General features: G+C 36.9%; 1 long non-coding RNA gene across 1 annotated transcript in view; it reads right to left on the minus strand.

Annotated features, from left to right (window-relative positions):
- Nucleotides 1–1,301: 1,301 nt before the first annotated feature.
- LOC107052657 overlaps nucleotides 1,302–26,793 on the minus strand; it is an 80,568-nt gene continuing 55,076 nt past the window's right edge. Inside the window, exons 3-6 of the long non-coding RNA XR_006937173.1 lie at nucleotides 18,108–18,163; nucleotides 10,516–10,586; nucleotides 6,583–6,653; nucleotides 1,302–1,670 (exon numbers count right to left, since the gene is read on the minus strand). This is a non-coding gene — a long non-coding RNA (uncharacterized LOC107052657). The remainder of the gene's footprint in view (nucleotides 1,671–6,582; nucleotides 6,654–10,515; nucleotides 10,587–18,107; nucleotides 18,164–26,793) is intronic.

Raw genomic sequence — 26,793 nt, forward strand, 5'->3', positions numbered from 1 at the left:
AGTCTGACAAAATGGCATCCAACACAGGACTGCACATGAAGAAAAGACATAGAATTTAATTCCTTCATTAAGAAAAAATGGCACCCATTAACATTCATTAATGCTTGCTGAACATTTATGAAGACCAAACAGTGGATGTGTGCACAGTAAGGTGGTGAGTGGTGCATTTCACCAGTAACAACAACATGAAAGACAAGCCACATACCAGATGGTCATGCAGATTTTTATGGGTTTGTCATGGCAGCTCTTGTTCATCACTGGCAAAAATGCATAGCTAATGGTGGTGACCGTGTTGAAAAATAGTCCAAGAAAGCCATACAATACCATGTTAGGATTGTTTGTTTCAGAGAAGGTCCAATATTTGTCAGCATGTTTGCAGCCCAGGTGAAATTGTTTTTTTCACACTGTTTACAGCTTTTTTTCAGTGTGATGTTTTGACCTTTTTCCCTATTTCCCTCCAAGGAAAACTGAAGGCAATAAGTACAGTTGAGGTATTCTCTGGATTTTTTCCACTGATAAAATAAAGTAACAAAAATGCAATAAAAGTGCAATTATTAGACAAGCATTCATTTTGAGTGTATCTAATTCAGTATACTTTTTTGGTAGCAAACTACCAGAATGTTTCTACTGAAGGAACAGGTTTTTTTTGTTGTTGTTGTTGTTTTTTTTTTTTAAAGACAGATAAAGATTTAGCTTCTTAGAGCAATTTATGTCCCTCACACAGAATATTCTCTAAGTCACAAAACACCAAAACTCAATGACAGTGTGTAAGAAAGTTATAACACAAATGTAAACTTTCAATAATGAAGTGCCAGAATTTCAGACATAATTTTACAAATGTGAAATGCAGGAATTTGCAGCTTAGTAAATGCAATCAGAATCATGTAGAAGTTAATAGTGGCCACTATTGACTTGAGTGGTTCTGAGCTTAATCATCAGGCCCTAAAACTAAAGGCATCTGATACTGATATTACAGCTAAATTTAAGAATGTCTAGATGACAGCAAGTTACATCTGAGAAGTTAGTATCCCTTGCAAATTCCATTGTGTGCTAATTTCCAACAACATTTTTAATCTACTTAGAAACCCACATCAATATCATGTCATGCTCATTTGAAATACCTACAGAGGATAAGGTGATTCTCTCTGTCATAAATGATTACACCAGGTTTTTAACATGGACTTTTCCATTAAGTGTCAAATATAAATAAATAATTAAATAATCTAAAGCTGGCTGTTTTTTGTTTTGTTTATTTTTGCCTTTGCTTCTAATGTTATTTTAATGGATTGATTGTCCTTTATACTGAAGGCTCTATATATCTCTGTAAATTTCTTCCTATTCAACAGAAGTCTCTTGAGATTTCAGGCTTTAAATCAAGTTTTAAGAGGGCCTTTAAGAGAGGAAAGTTAGCATCTTTCAACCCCAGCTGTCTTTGAGAAATTTCTACCCACAAAGAAAATTGGTAATGAGAGACACCAGGTGAAATACTGCAAAACTGATAGTGAAAATGGCAGACTGTTGTGTCTAACACTGCTGATCCGGTAACAGTAGATCAGATAAGTTGTATGACTTACCAGAAAAGATACATATGAATCAAAGTGCATCCTCGATTTGTATTTGGCTTCCATATGCTTGCAGTGTCCTTAGCACTGCAGGAGGGTTATGATGTTCTGTTAAGTAAAAATGAGTACCAGTTTTATGCCATTTGTTCTCATTCCATGTTAATCAGCAACAAACCATCCTACAGAGAATAAAATTATATTTTATTTCTTCCCTAATAATTAAAAATATGTGAGAATTCCTGAGAAGTGTCTGATATATTTATATATTTATATTTAGATCTATAGATTTATAGTTAGATCTTACCAGTGTATGATCTTGACACGATCACGCATTAAACAATACAATTAATCTCTGTCACATATGCAAAATCACAGCCTGCTTTCCCAAAAATACCACAGATAAAAAATAGTCACATATAACTAGTCTTTAGGAACTTTGAGCCTGAGTCTTTAGAGTGCAGCTGTACTCTTGTTATTAAATATCGCAAAAAAATGTATATGTATATATATCTCAATAATTATCTTCTGCCTACCACTATAAAGATGGATTTTGAGCTAGATTCATAGAAGTTCACCCCATTATCAATAAGTGACGTAGCAAATTACACTTTCTACTAAATCTGAATGACAGGTGTTCTCCAAATTAAAGCCTCAGAGCTATATACATATACCTATTTACGTATACAAATTTACATACATTTGTGAGGGGCTGTGTTAGTTAAGGATTAATAATTGAATTTACAGCCATAATTTATAACTGAGATTATTCTATAAAAGCTGTTTTTCCAAATTTCTTAGGATATACGCTCAGGTTCCTGGTATTGAATTCACCACAAGAATTCTAGTTCCTCTCGGTTTATCCCTTTGAAGGATGATGAGAAATTTTCAGTAGGCACCTAAACAATTGGCCTACATGGTGTACTTGAATTTCCAAAAAGCATTAAAATTTCCATCACTAGTGTTTCCTTTTAACATTCAGCTGGAGATAAAGGAAAGGTCTCTTTTCTTTTAATTTATTAAAAGAAAGGAAACATAGAATAGAATTATATAACTGCCTCTCTCTGTGGAAGAAAAAGGATAGTTACCAGGAGGATTGCATATGAAACTGCTCCCATCAAAATCTTTATAAATGGCCTTGGAAAGGGAATGACTTGTGAATTGAAGATACAAATTAGTTGGGATCATTAAATATAAGCTAAGTGCAAAAAGCTGCAAAGGCTCTTGCAATACTGATTAAGCTAAGAGATAATGCAGTAATAAAAGCAGAAGTAGAAGAAATTTAAAATTTAAAAAAAGTGCATACATGAAAAAAACAATCTTAACACTTCATCTACACTGTTGGAATCTACTGACAGCAACTGAGGAAGACATCTTGTCATCTGGATCCCTTTGAAAATTCAAAGCTCCATCCAAAGAAGGAGGAAAAAAAAAAAAAATCATTGGCAATTGCTTAAAAGGAAGAACAATCACCTATGTAATTTCTCTATTGTATAAGCCATGCTATGCGGGAAAAAATATATACACATGTATATATATATAGTCACAGAGGAATATTCTAGACTTCAAAAAAAAAAAAAAGATAAAAGATGCGGAGAAATTAAACTGGGGATGATTTTAATGATTTTCTTTGTGTTGTTGTTGTTGTTTTCCCCTGATTATCAGACAGCACCTGCAAATAACCAATTAAATAATCACAAAGCAAGTTTAAAACAAATGAAAAATTTATTTTCCAGTGAATGGACACCTAGATGCAATATACACTGCCATAGCACATGGAGATGAAACATGCAAGTTAGTTAAAGAAGATAAATCCTAGTTAGTTAAAGAAGATAAATAAGGCCATCAGTGTGATTTAACAAGATGCTCCAGACACAATCTACAGCTCAAAAGAGTCCATGCTGATTATGAGAACTGGAAATGAAATGCAGAAAAACACATCTTTTCCTTAAGGGCTACTTACGTAGGTGAGGATGAAGGTAGGACAAATTGGACTTTTGATCTACCCTCACCTGGCTGTTCCAATTGTGTCACAGAAGACAGACTACTGAAACAGAGATAAACCCTGCCTTCTTCAGGAGCAAAGAATGCACATTTGTACATTGTAAAGAGATAGCAACAACTTCCCCAGTACATTAAGTAATACTGTCAAGAACAGAAAATGTATCATGCAATCTTTTAAATGGTTTTTGATTCCTCCAGTTATGCTTACTACACTGGGAGTTAAAAACTCCCAGAAATTAGAACAGCAGCATTAAGCTCTTATTTTCTACTACATTTGCAGCTTCAAATGATTTCCTCTTATTTGTTTATTGCATCTACAAAGCAAAGGCAAAAGAGAATTCAGCAGTTCTAACATAGGTATAACATGGACTGGTTTCCAAATCAATCTAAAACACCGATGTGGTGCTCACTATGCTCAAAATGGTCATTCCACTCATGACAATGCAACTTCAAGCACTGAGAAGCACTCTGGGCACCTGCTGGGTACTAGGTAAGTCATCTGGAGAATATAACTTGACAGCTACTTCTTTGAGTGAAAACAGATGATGTTCACTGACATCTTTGGAACACTTAGCAAGGCTTCTTTACAGTTATTTATTCATGACTGGAGATAAATCTGATGTTTCTTTCCAGTCCCTAAGCTGGGAGGGAAATATAAATGGGAATTCATCTGGCCTAGAAACATAGTAATGTTTTCAGATCATGTTTCACTTGAAATATATTTTTATTAGTGCATTTCTCACCCAGGAAACTGTTGATTAGTGTATTCAATCTCTGTGCACAATATACTCTCTCCAATGTTCTCTCATTCTCAGAGTGATGGATGAGAACATTGGAAAGGTTTAGATTAATCCCTAAACTTTCCTATTAACTAACTTTGTTCCTCTTATTCTCACATCTTCCCAAGCCAGCTAATACTAAATCTAATTTGTGTCTCTCCACAGGCATATGGCAGAATTTAAGGTGGCAGGGATATCAAGTTAAAAAGACATTCTTACAGTTCTCAAAATTACCATGCAGGTGGATTAAAATTTTATTGCTCATGAACTGCACAGTTCATGAAATACACTATTCTAATAATTCTACCTCAATGAAATCAGGTGGTAGATGCAGCTGAAAATCTTTAACTAGGAGAGTCTTATGCTGGAACGCTGACTTTCTAGTATCTACATGCTCTACAGGAAAATGCTGACTCCATAAAAAGCTCTGATATAAATAAGACAAATAATTTCCTGATACTTTACATTTTCACACAGTCAACTATGAAGATAAGCAATTTTGGCACTGAGCTGAAAGTTATAAAGCTCCCATCCGGGTATATTCTGTTCAGGGCCAAAAATTTCTTCTGAATTTCCTCTCTATGTACTATAAGTGCCAGCAACAGAACTCTGGAGTAATAGTGATTCAGAGGAAATCAACTGAGACTTGAAAGATTAGTGATAGTAATAGTTAATGGTAATAGCAATTGTCCAGCAGTATATAAACAAACAATCATTGAAGTAAAGAAAGTAATAGCATTTCTAGTAGTCACTGAAAGCAGCTGGTTCCATGGAGAGAGACAAATCATGGCTACACTTAGTCCTGTAAGACTTTTGCTAATGGCTACCAGTATTCTTGGCTACACCAGGTAAAGTATTGCCAACAGGTCAAGGGAGGTGATCTTTCCCCTCTGCTCAGAGATGGTACCAGGAATACTGTGTCCAGTTCTGGGTTCCCCAGTATAGAACCACAGAATTGCTTAGGTTGGAAAAGACTTTAAAGATCATTGAGTCCAACCACGACCTAACCATACTTCCCTAACTCCAACAGCCCTCCACTAAATCATGTCCCTGAGCACCACACCCAAATGGTTTTTAAAGACATCCAAGGATGGTGACTCAACTACCTCCCTGGGGAGCCTATTCCAGTGCTTAACAAACCTTTCTGTAAATAAGTTTTTCCTGATATCCAACCTAAACTTACCCTGGCAGAACTTAAGGCCATTTCCTCTCATCTTGTCACCTGTCACCAGTGAGAAGAGACCAACCCCGCTCTCGCTGTAAGCATCTTTCAGATATTGGAAGAGAGCAATAAGGTCTCCCCTCAGCCTCCTCTTCCCCAGGCTTAACAGCCCCAGTTCCTTCAGTCACTCCTCATAGGGCATATTCTCCAAGCCCTTCACAAGCCTTGTTGCCCTTCTTTGGACCTGCTCCAGCACCTCAAAGTCCTTTCTGTACTGAGGTGCCCAAAACTGAACACAGTACTCGAGGTGAGGCCTCACCAATGCCAAGTACAGGGGCAGGATTACTTCCTTAGTCCTGCTCACCATATCATTCCTAATCCAAACCAGGATGCTATTGGCCTTCTTGGCCACCTGGGCACACCACCGTTTCATATTCAGCTGACTGTCCATCAATACACCAAGGTCCCTTTCCATCAGGCAGCTTTCCAGCCACTCATCTCCAAGCCTGTAGTGTTGCCTGGGGTTGCTGTGACCAAAATGCAGGACCCAACACTTGAACCTATTGAAACTCATAAGCCACTGCCTTTCCTACCTTGCCTGTCTCTTTTGAAAAGTCAGTAGCCATCCATCACAGCACTCCAACTGTGCGAGTCATTCCACCATGTTTCCATGATGGTGACTATATCATAGCTTTTGAACCACACAGTGGCCCCCACCTCCTCCTGTTTATTACCCATGCTGTGTGCATTAGTGTAAAGGCACCTGAGCTGGGCCTCCTTTTGGGTGGTAGTAGTCCTAATACCCTCATGACCATATTCAGGTGTTTCCATAGCCACCAACCTCACACCAACCTTGGTGTTCTTCGTATAAGAAAAGCATGAACATAAAGCAGTGAAAGACCAAATTCATTAAAACAGAGAAGGAAGTTTTAGGGTGATAAACAGATACTTCTGATGCTCTATCGATACATTTGATCAGATCCAAAATTGTGTATAGTAATTCTTTTTAATAACACTTTGGGCATTTAGCTACTATATCAGTGAGAGCTCTAAAAATAAATGTGACATTTACCCTTACCTAAGAATTCTTTGCAGCACAGGATTAAAATTGTCAAAATCCCAGCCAAGAAGGTTATATAAGAATGAGAACTGTGAAGAGAAACACCCGATTTGCAGCTAAATTAGTGCAAGAAATTTTATTTAAATACGATTTTAAAAGCTGTCAGAACAGTACAAGAAATCCAATTGTATCTCACACGGGTTTATTAATTGTTTCTGCAAGCAAAACACGTTAATGTAAAGTCTAGCTAGAGATATCCTCACCTAGATATAGAATAATAAGACTAGCTGCCTGTCCTTGTTAAAGAAAAATATTTTGTTCCCCAAGTTTTTGCACTTACAATTCATTTACTTCATGTTTTCACAAAATTCTTGCTGTTCCACTGCTGTATATACTGTGGGAATAAACAGCTAAAACACAAAATGTGTTTCATAACACAATTTATTATTTTTGGCTTAACTTCTATCAAAACGTTGACAAAATATTTTAACTTTCCCAAGTAGCAACTTCTTCAAAAAAATAAAATACACTGTTTCATATAATTCTGTTTCTAAACATATAGGTATGAAAGAATTTTGAAAGTAAACTTCATGCTTTAGTAATCTTTTACTCTAATCACATGCTTTAGAAACTGAAAAGATGAACATGAGGATATATATGACTGCCTACTGATGTGAGTGCTCAGCTGAATCTAAATTAGCTGGGCTGAATCTCATTCGCCGTTTACACCAATTTCACATAAGTTGTGAATGTCATCCAGTTTCTAGGCATAGATGAAAGAGGAAAGTACCAATGGCATGAGGCAAGCAGCAGAAGGCAGACACATGGGGCTATCCACCCAGTCTTTGTACAGTCTCAAGCACACATCATCAGGAAAAGGATCATCCAACTACTTTATCATGTAACTTCTTGTGGCTAGTGCCTAATGACAAAAAATGTCATAGAACCTTACTAAAGAGATCCCAGTGGCATGGGCTGCAAAGGCAGATGGGATCTGTGGGCAGCTCAAACTTGGACTGCTATTAAAACATCCAGATATTAAAAGATCAAACATCATGTGCCTTGAGGGTGTCAAAACATGCTGCTCCCTGATGCAAACAACTTAACACATGACAAGCCTACCCAGGAGAAAGATGTTGTTATAATTCCTATGTACTGAATGAGCAATAACAAAATATTCCATGAAACATACTCATTTGTTCAATACCAGTCAAAATTACTGAAGCACCTGTTCTGGAAATGAAAAAAAAAAAAAAAAGAAAGAAAAAAAAAAAAAAGCTATTTCTCTGTTTTTCTGCAGGTAAATCTACTTAGCACCATATAAATGCATCTTAAAGAAGAAGCAGAGAACAGCATTTTTGAAAAACAGGATCTTAAAACATTCATTTTTCTAAATATAAAGGGGCTTTAAATCAAATTGTGCTGAGTTTAAGACAGTTTTGTATTCCTTCATGCATGGTTTCTCAGCTTTAAAAACAAGGATACATTTATATATGTTTAGATATAGATTTAGATGTTTAATTTAGTCAGCTAGTCTTCAAGTCTTGCCTATTTTCCCTTTCTGCAACGTTTGCATCAATGTTACTAAGGTAATTCAAACTTATATGGGCAAATCCAAAATCACAGCAATTAGAGTTTTTCCCAGCTAATGTGGTCTTTTAATGGTAATGATTTATATATGGGAGATTTTTTTTTTTTTTTTTCCATTTCTCATAGTGTTATGTGTAATGTTTAAAGATGGGTTTAGATGAAGGTAAGCCTGTATAAGAAAAAAGATTATGAGAGTAAGAAGCAACGTGAAAATATGGTAAGATATAAAGAGAAATATCATGAAAAAGAAACAATCTTTAGACCTCTATCATCATTAGAATACAAAGAGAAATACAATCAGACAAAATCATAATAATGTTATTACAGATGGGGTTTAATGTAAATATACCAAGGTCAAATGTGATGTAGCAAAGGATCCCTGGCTCATGAAGACAAATAATAGAAGACTGAAAAAGAGCTCAAAGCAAGGGATGAGGAATATTTTTTGATGTGACAGGCACCACCAGAAAATACTAAAGCTACTTTATGGAGATTTTATTTGTTTGGAAGGGAAGACAATCCACACTGTTAAGAGGTATTTACAGGGTTATTTTGAGGGTGAGCAGTTTGTCATCTTCACCAACAACAACTCTGCCAGCAGCAGGAAGATGTGTTCTTTGCCTCATGACTTATTCAAATCAATTCTTACAGCAAAGATACTCCCTTATAAAGTGACCTAATATTCATCTATATATAAACATTGCTATTCCGGTACACAGAAAATGTTAAAGTCAAAAATGACATGACTCAACATCACTGATTTCTGCTATGGTGAAAAGCAGCCTGCAAGACTGCAGTTATCTGCTATAGCTGGAAGAAGAAGAGCACGGCCATCTCAGAAGCAGGGTACTGGGGGCACAGGCTAAATGCCATTGCACAGCTATCTTCCATTTGAGATATCCTGCATAATTCTAGATAACCACAAGGGATCAATCAGTATGACACGGGACCTATGGGAGCCCCATTCTTTCTGGACCTGCAACTGTAGGCGAGTCAGAAAGGAAAACATACACATAAACATTTTTTTAAAAAAAGCAACATCAGAAGGGAACAGAGGCTACAGAGACAGAACTTCAAAATTTGAGTATGTTGGGTGAGCTAGACATACTTCTCAGAAGGCAAGACTATACAAGTAACAGATGTATAGTCTACTATTAGTAGTCCATGCTTTTGCATGAATACAAACTGGAAAAGCTATGATAAGCATGCTTCCTTCTTGCATAGGACAAGAGGGAATGATCTTAAATTAGAGGAGGGGAGATTCAGATTAGATGTCAGGGGGAAAGCTTTTCTGAGAAAGGGTGGTGAGGCAGTGGAAGAGTTTGCTCAGAGAAGCTGCAGATGCCCCATTCCTGGAGGTGTTCTAGGCTAGGTAGGATGGGGCCCTGGACAACCTGATCTAGTGCTTGATCTAGCTGTTGGCAATCCTGCCCAAGGCAGGGGTTTAGAACTAGATGATCTTTGAGGTCATTCTAACCCAAGCCATTCTATGATACGTATCTTAATTTTTTTCAGAAAACGCATATCCAAAAAAGAGCCATATTTGGGTCACATGGAAAATGAGCAAGTTTAAAATAGGCAGGATCCAAGTCTGTCAGAGAAAAAAAAGGGAATAAAAATAACCATTTTTTTGAACATGAGTTTTTATAGACATAGAAGTTAATTTTTCAAAGCCATTATGGCTAGAAAAACAACTCAAATTTCCTGCCTTTGAGAGATTTGTTATAGATTACATCAGAAAATCTTGCACCTAGTTAGTACTCTAAACAGCTTCTTAATAAATACTTTTCAAGTAGGAAGTACATCATCACCTCTCTGAAACTCTGAAGTCTTTCACAGACTTATCAGTGGACTTACAAATCTGACCATATTTTAATACCCTACCTGTTCTTTTACTAAATTTATGAGTACTCAACTTCTGATCATGGTTGAAAGAACCGAGTATAACTGCAGGTAAGCAAAAATATCACCTAGGAAAGAGGACTTCACAAAACTGGATTTGTTGGTGAACATGCAAGGGTTCATAGCTATTCTTTTCTAACCTTTCTCTGTTATAATAACATAAGGTGGAGGAAAAGACCTTTGGAAAATATACATTGATTTAGGTATACTTCTTTCATTAACAGTAATGAGATTTGCACAGCTTGAATCTCTGTGCCATAAACTGAAAATGGGCTTTCTAGTCACTCTCATACCGAATACAGAAAGTTTTCTTTTATTCCGGGTAGGATTGCATCTCCCATACAGGAAATCTATTATTTTGTCCAAGGTTCCCTGTGTGAATTTGTTATTCTGACACTGCATTTTATCAGAGGTCCTAACGCTTTACCAGCTTTGCCAAGTCCAAAAGTGAACACTCACCTGCATGAAGCCTTGATTATGAAGGGAGAGGATGAACATTAACCACCCAAGATTCACATAATAAATCCATCCTGAAAAAACATGGAAAATATTCAGATCTGAGGATGGCCCTATATAAGCTAGCAAGAATAAACCAAATTGATCTGTAAAAAGAGAAAATAAATCCTACATTTCCCCCCTAAGAAGAATATTATAATGGGTAACCAAAGTAAACTTTTCTTTGCAGTTGTTGACCAAATAAAAATCATTTGGCTAATGCCAATGCACAATAGCATTCCACAAGTGTGCCTGCTGTTTTCTAAGTTAAAAATAACTTTTTAATTTATGTGAATTGCTCTGAGCAAAGGAAAGAAAATCCATCTAAAAACAAAACAAAACAATAAAGAAAGCAAAGAAAAAAACTTATGTATTATGTATTTCAGGAAAACTTCACAGAGCAACTACAAAATAAGATCATTGGAAATGTTGGTGCTAAAAATATTAGTGCTTCACATTACTAAAATGTCAGGCAGTTATCTGAAAAGAAGCTTAAGAAAATATAAAACTAAATCCATTGTCACCAATGAACACACAACTTCCGTAAAGAAGTCTTGAAAACTTTGCTAAAATCCAGCTCCATTAAGCTGCAGACAAATTGATTTCTTACTAGTAATTGTACTGCCATAGTTAACTCACAAGGACAGGGAGATCTACTGTAGAGACCTGCACTCATGCATATATCATTTGTTTCATATTAAATCTGATATTGAAGCAATTAGCTGCATTCAGTATTCAAATGAATCAGCTAAAGGTATAAGTAAAGGTAGTAAATCTATGCTTCAATGGTTTGTAACTGCGCTGTAATCACTGACATTTCATTATTGTGTGAGCTTTCAAAACATTTCAGTGAATATGAAAATAAGGTTTTTTTCAAAAAAATATTTAATGGAATGTGCTTTATGACTTTGGTCCAGATTTTTTTGTCCTTTAGCAGGTCATATCTCAGTCACAACACTCTATATTCTGCAAGTACTGATGTTAGTTAATAGTCATGCCAAATGTAGATCTCAAAGCAAAGAATAAAATTTTCTAAAAGCAACTTTGAGATCTGCTGATCAAACCAAAATGATTTAAGCATATTTGTGGAAATTTCTTTGCCTAAATTTGCCAGAAATTGAAACTCATGATCATCATGATTTAAATATCACATAAAAATGCTTACCAAATCAAAGAAAAAACAGTTTTAAAAAATACAGGCAGCACAGTGTAAATGTTTGTCAACTCAGAGAAAAAAAAGTTTTTGCAATCTTCATATATAATTTACATTACAAGGGGACTTTTAAACAAGTGTGTCCTCTTCACTGCAGAAAGAAAGAAATGAGAGGATCCTTCAATCAAAACAGACAATCAACAAAAACAAAACCAGAAATCTCCTGGTTTCAGTAATTTTGGCAGGCAGGAAATAATTTCAAGATTATGCAGCCCCTGGTCACAGCTAGGTCATTGACACAACACTATTTTCAAACATGCCAAAGTTTCCATCATACCATTAAGTGGTAGACTCATATTTGGCATTAATATTTTGTATAGTTGTTGACTTTTCCCAACACATTTTCCCAGATGCGCGGAGGCTTTCATTGCAATACAGAATGTTTCCAATTCATACTAGTCACAGTACTCTATTGGAGTTTACTTTACCAAAATTACCTGTTACAAAAGGTCTTCTAAGATATTTTTCTTTAAAAGAAAACACAGTGCCCTATGCTAATTAAGCGGAAGACAACATATTCCAAAGGCAAAAAACGGACTACACTTTTATTTGCTTTTTACAGTTACTAATAGTTATGATAACTAAACATAAAATTAAGTATTTTAAAGAAGAGTATGAGATCTATCTCCATTTCCCGCATTTTGATAGTGATAGAATGACTTGCACTCTCACCATGCTGGCCAGCTTGTCTTGATTTACTCCTTAACTATAATGATCTTGAAGAGTTTCAGATCTCAAATAAAAGACACTATATATTGTAATTTTTACAACTTATATGCAGTTTTAAAAAATTGTATTTAACAAAATCTAAGATTTATGCATTTTTCTAAATTTCCCTACATTTATTCAATTTTTTTTCTTGTTTTTCTCTTTTTCTTATTTCTTTTCTTTTCTTCTCATTTCCCTTGGGTTTGGAAATTGGCAATATTCCCTCCTATAGGTCTTTCCTTCTTCCAGTTTCTCTCCCTTTTTCTCAGTTCTAATGGCAATTGCCTAAGTTTACACTTTCACTCTTCTTCTACATTCACTCCTTTCCAAAATTTTTACCATGGCCACTCAGTTTCCCAGTTTATTTTATCACATTTACAACAGATTCTTATTTTTCACTCCTCTTTCCCTTCTTAATTTGTTCTTTCACTGTCACTAGTACTCTCTCTGCAAAGATTTTTTCCTTTTAACAAAATCCCCCTGATAAATATTCAGTAATTAATCTCAAAAGATTTGAGCCTCAGAGAATTTCTCACTTTTACAAAGCTGACGGTACAGTTATTGCATTGAGGAAATAGAGAAGATGAAGGGGAAAGGTGGCTAAGGCAAGTCACCCCATTAACCACTGTCAGATCAGAGTATTAAAAGTAAATTATTTTGAGTTACCTCGATTACCTGAATGCTAAAACCTCATTTTTTCCTGTCTTCAGTTCTTTCCTATTTCCAAATTTCACCTCATCTCATCACATCTTCAAAACACAATAATTAAATCCTCCCTTATCTGGAAACTCAGAGTTGAATACACAAAACTATTTGAGTTATTCTACTCACCTAGAGGCACACAGGACAGGAAAGCCTTCAGCTACATCCTGTGACAGAATTGTGTTTCCCTCATTGCCAATATTCTAGAAAATTATTCAAAGCCACACAACTTCTTATCCCAGAACTTATTATGCAATCATGTAGTTCTAGTTTTGAAATTGTATTGCTTAAAGTCCATAGGAATTTATCCACATGTCAAGGCTAAGGTTTTGTCTTTAAATAACCACATAATAAATGACAGTGTTCAAATCTTGAGGGATATTGTTTCATTTCAGTCTTAAGAAACCTATCATAATCTACCTCAGTTAAATAAATTGCCAAGGGACGGTATCTGTCAAATTCATACAGTTCTTGGGTTTTCTAGAGAAATAAAATGATCAGCATGGAAGAAATGACAGACCGTACCAGTAATGATATTTAAGTACTTGATTTTACTTTATTTAACACAGTGTAAGCCTAGAGTAAGTAATCCACGCTTTGTACTATTTTGAGCAAAACTGATCTGGCTAATTTACTGGTTGTGGTACTTGGCCCATAGACATTTTCTAACTGTCCCAGCAATGCATTTCTAAACAGATATTCATAGAAAATACAGGCATTTCTTACACTGTACAGTGTTTATATTATGACGGGTTTTGCCATTCAGTTAGAAACAACTGTACACAAAACATACACGTACAGATGGGCTTTATTTTTTTTCTTTATTCATTTTTTCTATTGACTATTCTAAAATTTGGGAAGGTCTTGTCCCTTTTCATCCTATTCTGCTTTTCCAGATGGTACACAAAAATTAGGCAGCGGTACACCACAGGGAGACAGCAGGCTGTATTTGTAATACTTTAAGTAGATGCAGACAATTTAAAAAGCAACAAACTATATACAGGCTTCTGAAGCATCAAATTACAACAGACCTCACCTCAACAGACCTCACCTCAACCCTCACCTTGGGCTAAAGTCATGATCTTAATCTCAATGTCTCACAGCTTTTAGCGCAGAATCAACTTGAATGCATCTGGCAGCACAGGCAGGACAAATTTGCTTCTGTCCACAAAACCCTGCAGAGATGCCTTTGCATGTCCCCATCGGAATAAACAGGGGAACAGTTTGGCCCCATGTGTCTTAATTCATCCCTTAATCATCCTCTGACTTGTCACTAGAAGGTTTCTATCAGGTTGCTCCCCAAATTCTCTGTTTATTTGGAAGCCTGCCAGTAAGGAAAATAAATTTTCTAGACAGTGACTTAATTTCTCAACTGCTAAACATGCATCGCTCTTCAAGACCAAACCCATTAGTGCCCAGAGCCCCATTTGTCTCTCACAGACAATCAGATGACTTCACGTAAGGCTCTTACTGAAAAAGCTCAAGCTATACTTTTCCAAATCATATCTTGGTAGCTTCTTGAAAAGTAGTTTTCATGGTTACAATATACTCATTATATTAGATTTATCCAAAAGATTCTTCCTCTAAATTCTTTATAAATGCTCAGGGCTCAGCAAAGTAATTGAGTTCAGTTCAAAACATTAACCTTCAAAAACTGGTCAGTCTCATGCATAAAACAACGCAACCAGTTGTTGTATAAAAATAATTTATCTCTGTATAGTACATGTACCTCACAAAACTCTACTACTGTATTTATTACTTCTCATCCAATAATCTTAGCATAAAAACATTTTTAAAAAAGTAAACATTCTTTTTAGATGGACACAAATATATTATAATCACAGTTTATTATTCTGCAATTAAACTACAGATTTTGTGGTAAACATGCAATTCATTTTTACTGAATATTTATCACTGGTTTTGAGGGAAGTCTTCTGTTCTCAAGGCAAATTTAATTGTTTATGTTGTGATACTCTTCAAAGAATTGGAGGCATGATTCAGTGGAAAGCTTCTTATAGAGTTTTGTTGCTTTTGGCTCATACCCAAATCAAGGTTGGTATGACAGTCAAGTCTTCCCACTCTCCAGAAAGATCTGGTGTAATAATAAGATGAAGAGAAAAAGGAAAAGAAATCAGAATACATGTGTGTAACTAGATACAGAAAGAAGCTTGCACATCTTTTTTCCTTTAAAAAGAATCTAGCTCACATGTACCAAAACTACTTGGCAAACCTAGAATGCTTAGGAGATAGTAATAATCAGGACATTCGTGAAAAAATTCATGCAGCTGTTCTGAAGAAGAAAGTCAGGATGAATCTCAACACTGATCAACCAGTATTTATTTCTGGAAGATATTTTCTTAGTTTTCACACAAATTTTGCCTCATGTTTGTAAATTCACTGCTTTACCATTGCTTGCATTGTGTAGCTGGCCTGCCAACAAAAACACTTGCATTACTACTCATTGTATGACTGACTATTGACTCAGTCACACGACTTTTATGAAAGGAATAACAGTAACTAACTAAATAAGAAACAGAACTAATCATTGAAAAATCAAAATTCATATTAAAAATTGTAAAATATTTTTTGATATTTTTATGAACATATATATTCAGATTATAAATAAGATGATGTTAAATGTGTTTGTTTTTTTTTCACTAATCATTTTTCTTATTTCAGTTAGGATGTAATTGTCTGAGGTTAATGTTCTCACTGAAATATATTTATACCTAGTGGCAAAACTTCTGATTTTCACAAGTATTGATTGGAAAAAAGGAAAAAAAATAATTCTCCTGACCATCCACAAATAACAAAGAATTGTGAAACAAACTAACAAACACATAACAATAAAAGACATAGATGAGTTAAATTGCTGGCTATATTTGAAATACTGGAATATCCATTCTATATTTGCATAAACATTTTATTTAGGAATTTCTAGCTCAGATTTTATGATGGATGCGAAGAATGCATTTAGTTCTACACATAAATGAATTAATAAAAAGCAATCATAAAAATTATTCGGACAATCATGACCATACTAAAAGAACTGAAGTTGGTTATTAAATAATGTAAGTCAACAAGATTTGATACTCTTGAGGTTAAATCAGCAACTTGGAACGTATAATCAGTAAAAGGCTCTAAGAGTTTCCAGTGTCTATTTGAATACTATTTTACAGATAATTTACAGAAATTTCAGTCTAATTAGTAATTAAGAGGTATGCAACTCATGGCAGGAGAGACTTCAGCATGCTTCTGTATTAGATTGGCAAAACATTTATTCAGGGAGATCTTCTTCAAGGATGAACCTTCTCTTTCCCCTTGAGAGTGCCAACAGTCCTAGTCATAGAGGAGATACATTTATTTTGGTAACATATCAAAAGCTCAGACACTTTTCACTGGTAATTAGATGACCAAACAGCATTTCTTTCTTCCAGAAGAAATAGAGAAAAGTGCTGCATAGTGCAGAAGAACTTTTGGCTGATATCAAGCCAGCTTCTTCAGCACAGAAACAGGCTCATTTTGTTAGACAGGACTGACAGCATAAAAAAAATATATATGTACGCTTTCATACTGCCAAGACTATGCTAAAAAATCCTTTAATAGAACTGTTGACATTACTTATCAAAACAAAAACTGGGGCATTCTTCCCATACTCCAAAGTATTTGCTATATTTTTATTCCTTTTCTTTGATTTTAATCTAGAAGTAAACTCATTCCTTTGAATCAGAATAGGACAATTTTAGCAGCAAGTGAGAGGAAAAAAAGCCATTCTTAGTTGACCTGTCCGTTTGTGTCCTATCAAGATAAATTCTACCAATATTATTATATTTCTGTCATTTTACATACTATCTGACAGTCTTCAATATGTGTTGAGGCACTGCAATGCTGTGAAAAAGAATTTTTAAATCACCTCAATCTGCTTTTATATTTTCCATTTCCTTATAGGTAAACATGGAGGCAGTGCAACTCTGCAACAGAAAGCTTAAGGAGTGCTACCTAAAGCTGGAGATCTTTTTTTCAGCACAAGATGAACTGACATGCAAACTGAACTCATTTATTCTCATGGCAAAGTAACTACAGTGCAAGTCATGGTGGGAAAGGCTTTGGCACACTTAGATGTGAGAGATATTTTTGAAGAAAAACATGTAAATCAGACATTCCCCTCTTCAGACTCCCAACAACAGGGCTAATCACAGAGGAGATGCCCTTTCCTTCAGAAATGGATTGAAAAGCATACAGACTTTTAAAGAAGCCTATTGTCAGCTTCCTTTTCTCACAGGGCTTTAACCTTCAGGGCCTTTAAAACTAAAGACTGAATTGTCAAGTTTTGAACCTTAATAATAAAACTACCGTGAGGATATGCTGCACAAGATCTTCAACTGATAGAAACTGCACATCAAGGTATCTATGCCATGTTTATGCTCTTTGAACAGATGAATGTATTTACAGTTTTGATTACATGAAATTTAGTCTGTGCACACTCGTTGAGCAGTGCACATAAATTCCCTGAGCCCAAATATAACAGACTCGAGCAGCCTAGTCTGCAAGAATTCACTTCATTGTTATAAACATTTTATCTAAAAAGTGTTATTTCACTCATATCACAGAAAAATCTAGACCAAGATGTACATTAGGTTCTGCCCTGGACTTTCATGTCATTCATGAAGAAGTCTGGTAAGTCGATCTTTCCAAAGCTATTGCAGAAACAGGAGAATCATTCAGTTAGCACTGAAAAACTAGTGTTTTTCTAGCATTAAGAAATAAGATCATATACAAACGTGCATTAAATCAAGATATTAAGACCATGCATTAGAGAAAGGAAAAAAGAGTATGCTGAATTTCTTTGTTCCACATACCATGACCAAAAGTGTTGAAAAAAACAGTGAGGAGCTGCTTCAGTAACATCACAGCTTTCCAGCGAACTACTTACTTCTCGTATGTTTTAGTCCTGTGCTGGATCATGGTAAGGGCTATGTACCAGGTTTCCTGTGAAGATCAACAGACAACTGCATATATATATATGTATTTCAATATCTGATTACCTTCACACACAGCACTAAACTATTAAGACACAAAACAGTTAGTGAAGGTAGAAGACTGAATGACTTATAGTGGAAAGCAGATCAGGAATAAGTTAAAGCTGTGAAACTTCTCTTAAACTTGAAGCCTAAAGAAAAGAAAACAAACTTCCCCATGATGTTAGAATATCCAGTTAAACATCTGAATATCTAGAACAATATCTGTGGTATCCTGGTCTCCACCAGAAGAGGGGTGGCCAGCAGGAACAGGAGGGTGATTGTTCCTCTCTACTCTGCCTTTGTGAGGCCCCAGCTGGAATACCGCGTCCAGGTCTGGGCCCCCCAGTACAGGAAAGATGTAGAGTTGTTGGAGAGAGTCCACAGGAAGGCCATGAAGATGATCAGAGATCTGAAGCACCTCCCCTACAAAGAGAGGTAGAGGGTGCTGGGCTTGTTCAACCTGGAGAAGAGAAGCCTGAAAGGAGACCTCATTGCATCCTTACATATTTAAAAGGGGGTTATAAACAGGAGGGAAATAAACTTTTTACAAGGAGAGACAGTGACAGGACAAGAGGGAAAGGTTTTAAGCTCAAGGACAGAAGATTTAGATTGGATGTCAGGGGGAAGTTCTTTACAGAAATAGTGGTGAGGTGCTGGAACAGGCTGCCCAGAGAGGTTGTAGATGCCCTTTCCTTGGAGGTGTTCAAGACCAGGTTGGATGGGGCCCTGGGGAATTTGGTCTAATACCAGATCTGGAGGCTGGTGGCCCTGCCTGAGGCAGGAGGAGTGGAACTTGATGATCCTTGGAGTCCCTTCCAACCCAAGACATTTTATAATTCTATGATTCTATATCTCTAAAGGTAAAACAACGGAAATGGAGTAGAGAAAGAGACAAATAGCCAAGGAAAGTTCCAAATAAAAGGCAAGAATGGCATGAAAACATCCAGAAGTCGAATTGAATTAGACCATCTAACTAAATTAAAATGAACAAATTAATCAATGCAGTGCTAAAAGAATCAATCCTGGTACAGATCTTGTTCCATACTTGCAGTAATTATCCTAATCCAAACAGTAGGAATGTGATCCCTGACAGCACTGAGATGTGTGTCACTGCCAGTAAGCAAGCAGAGGAACTGAAATATTCTACAAGGCTTAGAAGAGTGTCTCCTTCCAATTGGTTACTCATGGAACTAGCTAGAAATGATGAAGTATCATAATCTAAAGTTATTAATTCATTGGCCACTATGATTTTAGTCCACCACTGTGCAGCTACTATAAAAATAGCAAATAATACAATAGGAATTCATCCAAATAAATATTTCCAATAAAAACAGGAAAGTAGTGCTGCTATGAGTGAAATCTGATCCAAAGTACTATTCTCGTCACATACTCCCAAAACGGCGAATCTTATCTAGATCTGTCTTTGTCAGACTGCTAATTTATTTCCAATGAAAATGCAGTAATTGAGTGAGTGTTAACAGAGCTGGTGTATTACTAAGTAATTGGTAGACTCTGTATGGTTTCAAAACTCCTTTTTTGAAAGGCAGAAGGAAGAATGAAAACAAAGCATTCAAAACATTTTAACTCCTCACATAAACAAATGTTCCTCCCAGTCATCATGGCAAGATGTTTTATTGAATTCACAGTTCGCTCCTTTGGCCAAAGACAGCTAACATATAACAATTAAGGCAAAACCAGCATGACTGCTACGTAAGTAAATCATTAAGGATAACCACATGATAGGTTTTATTATATTTTTTTTTCTATTTTTCCACTTATGAAGTAGAAGATCTTGGGGTGCCAGTAAGATGTGCCTTGTAGCTAAATATTTTCAATAGAAGGGGTATTTCAGAGAAGAAAAACAATATCTTTTCAATCCTTAGCATTAACAACAGTGCACAGTCAGTAGATGAAAGAAAGACTGGCTCCTCTAGGAAGGCTATGCAAACTACTAAAACACTATTTATAGACCTAAGTGAAGAACAGCAATAATTCTTTCACTGTTTCAAAGTCCAGTTTTCATTGTGATTCGGAAAAAAATAAATAAATCTACAGCATTGAAAAGAAAAAATACAATCAGGAAGAAGAAAGAGAATCACTCTCCACAAAAGAAATACAGAGAACTTTTGGACAAATCAAAACAAACTATAATTTCAATCATTTCAAAATGTTTTATTTAGCTAGGTATTTCTAAAAAAAAAAAAATGGAGATCTCATATATAAGAAAACAAAATACAGTGATAGCTCTTTTGGGAGTTAACCATAACGATTCAGACAATGCAGCTTTGAGTTTTTAGTCTTGTATTCTTTAGTGCTTTGTATTCGAGTGCTATCCTTGCTCTCCAAGCCAACTTCACAAACTCTTTATCCAGATGGATCCTGTCCTCAAGCACTGAAAGTTGGTGTAACTAGGTGTGCCACAACAGAGGAAGTAGACTTATGAATCTCTCACTAGAATTTATAGGAAGGAGAGAAGCTTCTTTTAATACATGTATACCCGACGGTGAGATTAAGACACAACAGGTCAAATATTAGCCCGACCAGTTTATTACAAATCCTTATTGTTACGGGAGATGGGGAAGGGAAGATGGGCAATAGAAAAGATAGGAACTAAAAGCAAGGAGTCTTTGTAGGAAGCAAGAGAGAGATGGTCACCACCACGGGTCCAGCTTGGGTCGTAGTTCAGTCCTTGATCTTCAGTAATGGTGGGTCATCAGGCACTGTTGTTCCATTGATGACCACGATGGTGACAATGGTTACAACAGTGACAATGGTGAAACTTTCCAATGGCAGTACACATTTATTTCTAGGTCCAAAGTGGTTGAGTCAGCTCCTTTTGGAGTGACAGCTTCTGGCTTTTGTATCTCAGCAGGAACTCCTTTTGTTCCCATCTTCTGGGCCTCGTCAGCAGATAAGAGGGAGCATGGAGGTACCAACTTGTATCTTGCCTTCACAGGATACAACGATATCATTCCCCAGTCTCCCATAGCAAGCTGAAGTTATTTGGCCACAGGCCAGATCTTCCACCAGTAAACAGTCCTGAGTACTCTCTTCTGAAGGCAAACAGCTCCAAAGAAATGCTTTCAAATGTAAAATTGTCCACACAGTGATGTTGATTGCCACATGGCAACACCCACCTTTCATCTCCTAGATAAGACAGAATCTTATCAGAAGAAACACCTCAGAAAGCAAGCTTTGAGCTAGAAACAAAGAAGGACTCATACAGTGAAGCATCATATAAGCAATTCATGAGATGAGGGGAGAGCTTATCCTGGGTTGTTTCACATACAAGGGCATGCTGCACCTCCTGCCTTCCGCTCCAAGAAACATCTAGGCATTTCCTCTGCCCTTGCTCTGTGCCTGGAGAAATACACTGGTGAGGAAACTAAGCTATGAAAGCAGAAGTGCATTCTCTTCACATCATGCAATATGGAGATTAAAGATGAAGGAGAAAATATATTAAAATGTCTCCTCCCCTTCTACTTCCAAAAGAACCTGATGCTCAGACATCTCTTAGCATCCATTTCCTCTTTATCTCCATTCCTAAAGAAAGATTCTTTCTTTGAATTTCTTTCAGTGATTACATGCAAATCTCAGGGGGTATTCCTGAGAAACCAATATTAACCCTTTGAAATTTGATGCTATCCAATCTCCCTAACAGTAAGCACTCTTGTAGGCCAGACTGCAGCTATCCACAGTAATTTAAAATGTACCTCTGAAGAACCTTCCTGATGCAACGCTGAGAGAAAAGTTCCTTCCAGTGCACATTAACAAGCAAGGCTTGACCAATCAAACCTCTGTCTCCACACCACATGGTATTTTATTGTTCCTCCCCTATTCTTTATAATGCAATGGAAATGCACGATGGTGTCTCCTCTCAAAGGTAGGAAAAGGAACCCTCATTCAATTCTAAAGAGAATAGCACCAGCAATAATACAAACTCCTGGTGATGGATCTGATATCTTGACTGATCTTCATCAGAGCAGAAACATTCCAACCAGATCTGCAGCCTTTGCTTTCAGGCAAGTGCCTACCATTCTGCCTTAGGAATTAGATAGGATGAGTGCTCTTGACCTGTGCAGATGGTCATTGAACCCTTGGTTACTGAGGTATGTGTACTTCAGGCCTCCCACTTGGATAATGGAATGGCCTCCTTTGGAGAAGCACTCTCCATGTACATCCCTCCTGTACCAACAGCTGCCCTCAGCCCTGACTGCCATGCCACCTTGTTTGCCCATCCTGGTCACAGCTCTTTCTGCAATTCTCTTTCATATGTGTGGGGAATAGTCACAGATCATCCTGGATTCATCCAAGTCTTGTCAGCTGCACTCTGAATACTGCCAGTTCATGGTGGGTCTGCATGGTACTCTGGGCTTCTTCAGCACAGGAGTATTCCATTAGTAAAATATCAACCTGCCTGGTGTCATCACTTTTATTGTGAGAGAAAGTAAATTTTTTTTTTTGAGAAAGAGGGGTACACACAAAGCCTCCATTCTTGTGTACTTTGCAGATAATGTCACTGCTACATGTAACCGGTATTTTTCCCTTTCAGATGCACTCAATGCAGATTTTGAAACAAATTCATATAGGGTATGTGGAGTTAATTTCTGTTTTTTTAGCAGCGTATAACAATTTAGGTGGCTCCCACCTCCATCCTTGTCTGATCTTTCATCCCACACTGCTTCTGTCTCTGTTTTCAAAATGCTCCAGTATGCTCTCAGACCCAGTCTCCTTTTCTTCCTTCCTGTAATTATAATCAGCCTTTGACTTTTGGGGCCACAGTAAAGGCTGTTCATTCATACGTACTGTTAACATTAGACACTGTCCTCATTTCCAAAACAGGAATGACAAACTCCAGGAGGGATAATATTCAGTGTCTGCATAGGAGCAAAATGAGAGTAATGACTGCTCTGACAAACATTTCCAGAAGACATGGAAAAAGAAAACTCGAATAGGCACACAGGTTTAGCCCAAACACTGTCACTACCAAATCCTTTCCAGACTGGCACCTGAAGCAAAGCAACCTGATAAGAAAAACTGCTCACCAGGCGGGCAGCGAGTGCTTGCATAAAAAAATATTTTATCATGATCCTGTAACAACAGACACTAAGCTACATGATTCATCACATTCTTCCTCCTTGCATGTGCCTCCTCTTCCTACATTTCTGACTAGCTGAGTTTCCGGGACTGCATTTCTTCCAACAGATCTGACATTGTCAAAGTCAATCCTATTCATTCTCCTTAATACAGATCTTCACCAATTTACTTCCTGGTCCACATCAAGTAAAATCATCACAGCTATTTTTACCTGAGTGAAATAGAATTATCCTTTTACTACATCATTCTCTAAGGAGTCTACCGAGGAACCTTGTTTCAGAGTTTCCTGTTGTCTCAACCTCCCGCTAGAAGTAGGGCCCATTTGCTGTGGTTCACCCTACAGTTATTATTTGGACATTTTTTCTGTCATTCTACTTTAAAGATTCCTTTGTCACCTCTCAGAGTGAGGGTGGAAGTCTCTCTGCAATGAAAGAAATCAATAAATAATTACTGCTTCATATAGCAGTAGCACCACGAACTACTAGCACAGCTACTCAGACGAGACAGATAAGTTTCAAGATGCTGGAAGAATGCTGTCTTGATGGTCCTCAGCCTGATAAATTTCTGTCATGAAAGAGCAAGATGCATTTCCCTGCTGTTTCAAGTGAAGTCACACAGAGGGAGGGCACCTTGCAAAGCAATATATGTTCATCCAAGAAAAGAGATGCAGAAAAAAAAAAGGCAAAACAAGTGTTATATTAACATTTAAAAAGCTATATCAACACAGAGGATTGGCCAATGTTTAAATCTGCCTTCAGGCCCTGATTGTTAGCTTTCCATACAAAAACCCCTCAGGTCCAAACCTTGGTTAGCATCCACTGTGATTTCCAAACTCCCAATAATTGCTTGGGCCTGAGGCTGAACCTTTCCGCTCTTTCAATAGAATAATAGAATTGTAGAATGGCTTCAGCTGGAAGGGACATTAAACTCCATCCAGTTTCAATCCCCCACCAGAGGCAGGGTTGCCACTCACCAGATTAGGCGGCTCAGGGCCCCATCCAGCCTGGACTTGAATGTCTCCAGGGATAGGGCATCCCCAGCTTCTCTAGGTAGCCTGTGCCGGTGCCTCCCCACACTAAGCAAAAGATTTCCTCCTAACATTTAATCTAAATCTTCCCTTCTTTGGTTTAAAACCATTCCCCCTTGTCCTATTACTATCTGACCATGTAAAAAAAAGTGCCTCCTTCCCCTTCATAATCTCTCTTTAAGTAGTATAGGAAATTTGCATTGGAGCCTTCTCTTCTTCAGGCTGAATAAGCCCATTTGCCTTAGCCTATGTTTGCAGGAGAGATGCTCCAGCTCCAGCACTCTGATCATCTTTGTGGGTCTCCTCTGGACCCACTGAAATAACTCCATTTCTTTCTTGTGCTGGGGTCCCCTGGGCCTGGATGCAGTACTTCAGATGGAGCCTCAAGAGGACAGAGTAGAGAGGGACATTCACCTCCCTCTCCCTGCTGGCACCCCAAATTTGATGCAGCCCAGGACACAGTTGATCTTCCAAGCTGCAGAACCACACTGCTGGTTCCGGTCCAGCTTTTCATCCACCAGAACTCCCACATCCTTCTCTGCAGGGCTGCTCTTAATGAGTTCTTTTCTCAGTCTGTACACATAGTGGTTTGCCCTGGTGTAAGTACAACACCTTGCACTTGGCCTTGTTGAACCTTATTAGGTTCACATCGGCCCACTTTTCAAGTTTGTGCAGATCCCTTTGGAGAGCCTCCCTTTCTTCTACTGTAACAAATGCACCACTCAGCTTAGTGTCATCTGCAAACGTGCTGAAGGTATACTCAATCCCTCTATCTAGGTCACTGATAAAAGTGTTAAAGAGCACCAGTCCCAAGACAGACCCCTGAGGGACACCACTCATCACCAGCCTCCTCCTGGACATAGAGCCATTGACTGTAACACTTTGGCTGTGACCTTCCAACCAATTCCTTATCCTCTCAATAGTTCATCCTTCAAATCTGTATCTTTCCAATTTGTAGAAAAGAATGTAGTGTAGGACCATATCAAAGGCCTTACAGAAGTCCTAGTAGTTCTTCCTTTGTCTACTACTTAGTCTTCCATCACTCCATCCTATAAGGTTACCAGATTAGTCAGGCACAATCTTGGACTCCACTGATAAGAGGAAAAATGTGGGATGAGAATGATGAGGGTAAATGCAGAACTTGAAGGAAAAGAGAAGAATGAATATATAAGATAAAGGCATCCATGATTAACTGAAAATATAAAACCGTATTATCTTACTAATAATTTAGTATGCTACTTCTATGCATCCATAATTTGACAATATCTGTGAACAGAGAATGAACATAAATAATTAAAGAGGGAAACTTAGCAACATGGCAACAGATGCTTTAGCAGAAACTCTGTCAATTATGTGATGACAAAACAGCTGTTTGAGCAATTTTTAAGTTAGCTCAGTTTATGTAGAGTCAGATGTTACCAGAGGCATCAATTAAAGGATGATTTCAACATTCCGAATATTGGTTTTTTTTTAAAATCTATAAATGATTTCATATATATGGTTAGAGACTTTACTATTCAGAACTAAAATAATTACTCAGACTAAAAATTTTATTATTCTACCTATGCCTAGATCTACATGACATGAAGCACAATCCATTCTATCAAAAAATTGTGCACGTGTTTGATGACAATCAATTTAAGAATAATTACTACTGTCTAATGTTTGTCAATTAGCTGTACTTCATAAGGTATTCAAAACAGAACCTTTTGTGATTCTTCTTTTGTAAAGCAGAGCCAGTCAGACTAAGCTATAACATCTGAGTGAACAACAGCATTCTAGCATGGAAACTGAGGCTTATACTGGTTTAAAAATCTTCAGTCTACAAGTTTCTAATGGTATCTACGCAGTCTCATACAAATGAGTTGATCAGACTGATAGTATCAGCCACTTACTAAGATAGTCTTTGATGTTTTGTTTCTTTACTAATAGTATTGCTAAGATTGTCAGCTTTTTACAGTTAGCACCAAAAACGGTGAGTGCTTACTGCCTTGCTCATCTGAGACTAAGTGTTCAAACACTTAGATCACACATTGCTTTTGTGACTGATGTATGTCTAAATAAAATTCCATCATTATGCTAACAATGTCAACTATTTTGTGCTGAACTCTTTATGAACACTTTGTCTTTTACAAATATAATTACCATAATCCCAAAGTCCCTGTATGGTTCAGGAATATATTACAGAACAACAAAAAAGGAAAAACAATTTTTCTATAGTTGTTGAAATAGTACAGCTCAAAACATAAGCAACTTCAATTTCTGTGTTTTATGGCCAGAAGAATCAAGCCTCTTCCAGTGTAAATTAGCAGGATGATATGAGACATAAGTGGATCAAACACGATCTAACATTCTGGTTACCAAATTAAATATATCAGAATACAGGCAATTCTTTCAATCTACCCAATTAAATAAACAAAATTCTTCCTGTCACAGTACTAATAGTGAGAAATTCTCTGAGCCTCTGTGGGGGA

This window comes from Gallus gallus, chromosome 2, assembly GCF_016699485.2.
Source record: "Gallus gallus isolate bGalGal1 chromosome 2, bGalGal1.mat.broiler.GRCg7b, whole genome shotgun sequence".
Classification (NCBI taxonomy): Eukaryota; Metazoa; Chordata; class Aves; order Galliformes; family Phasianidae; genus Gallus; species Gallus gallus.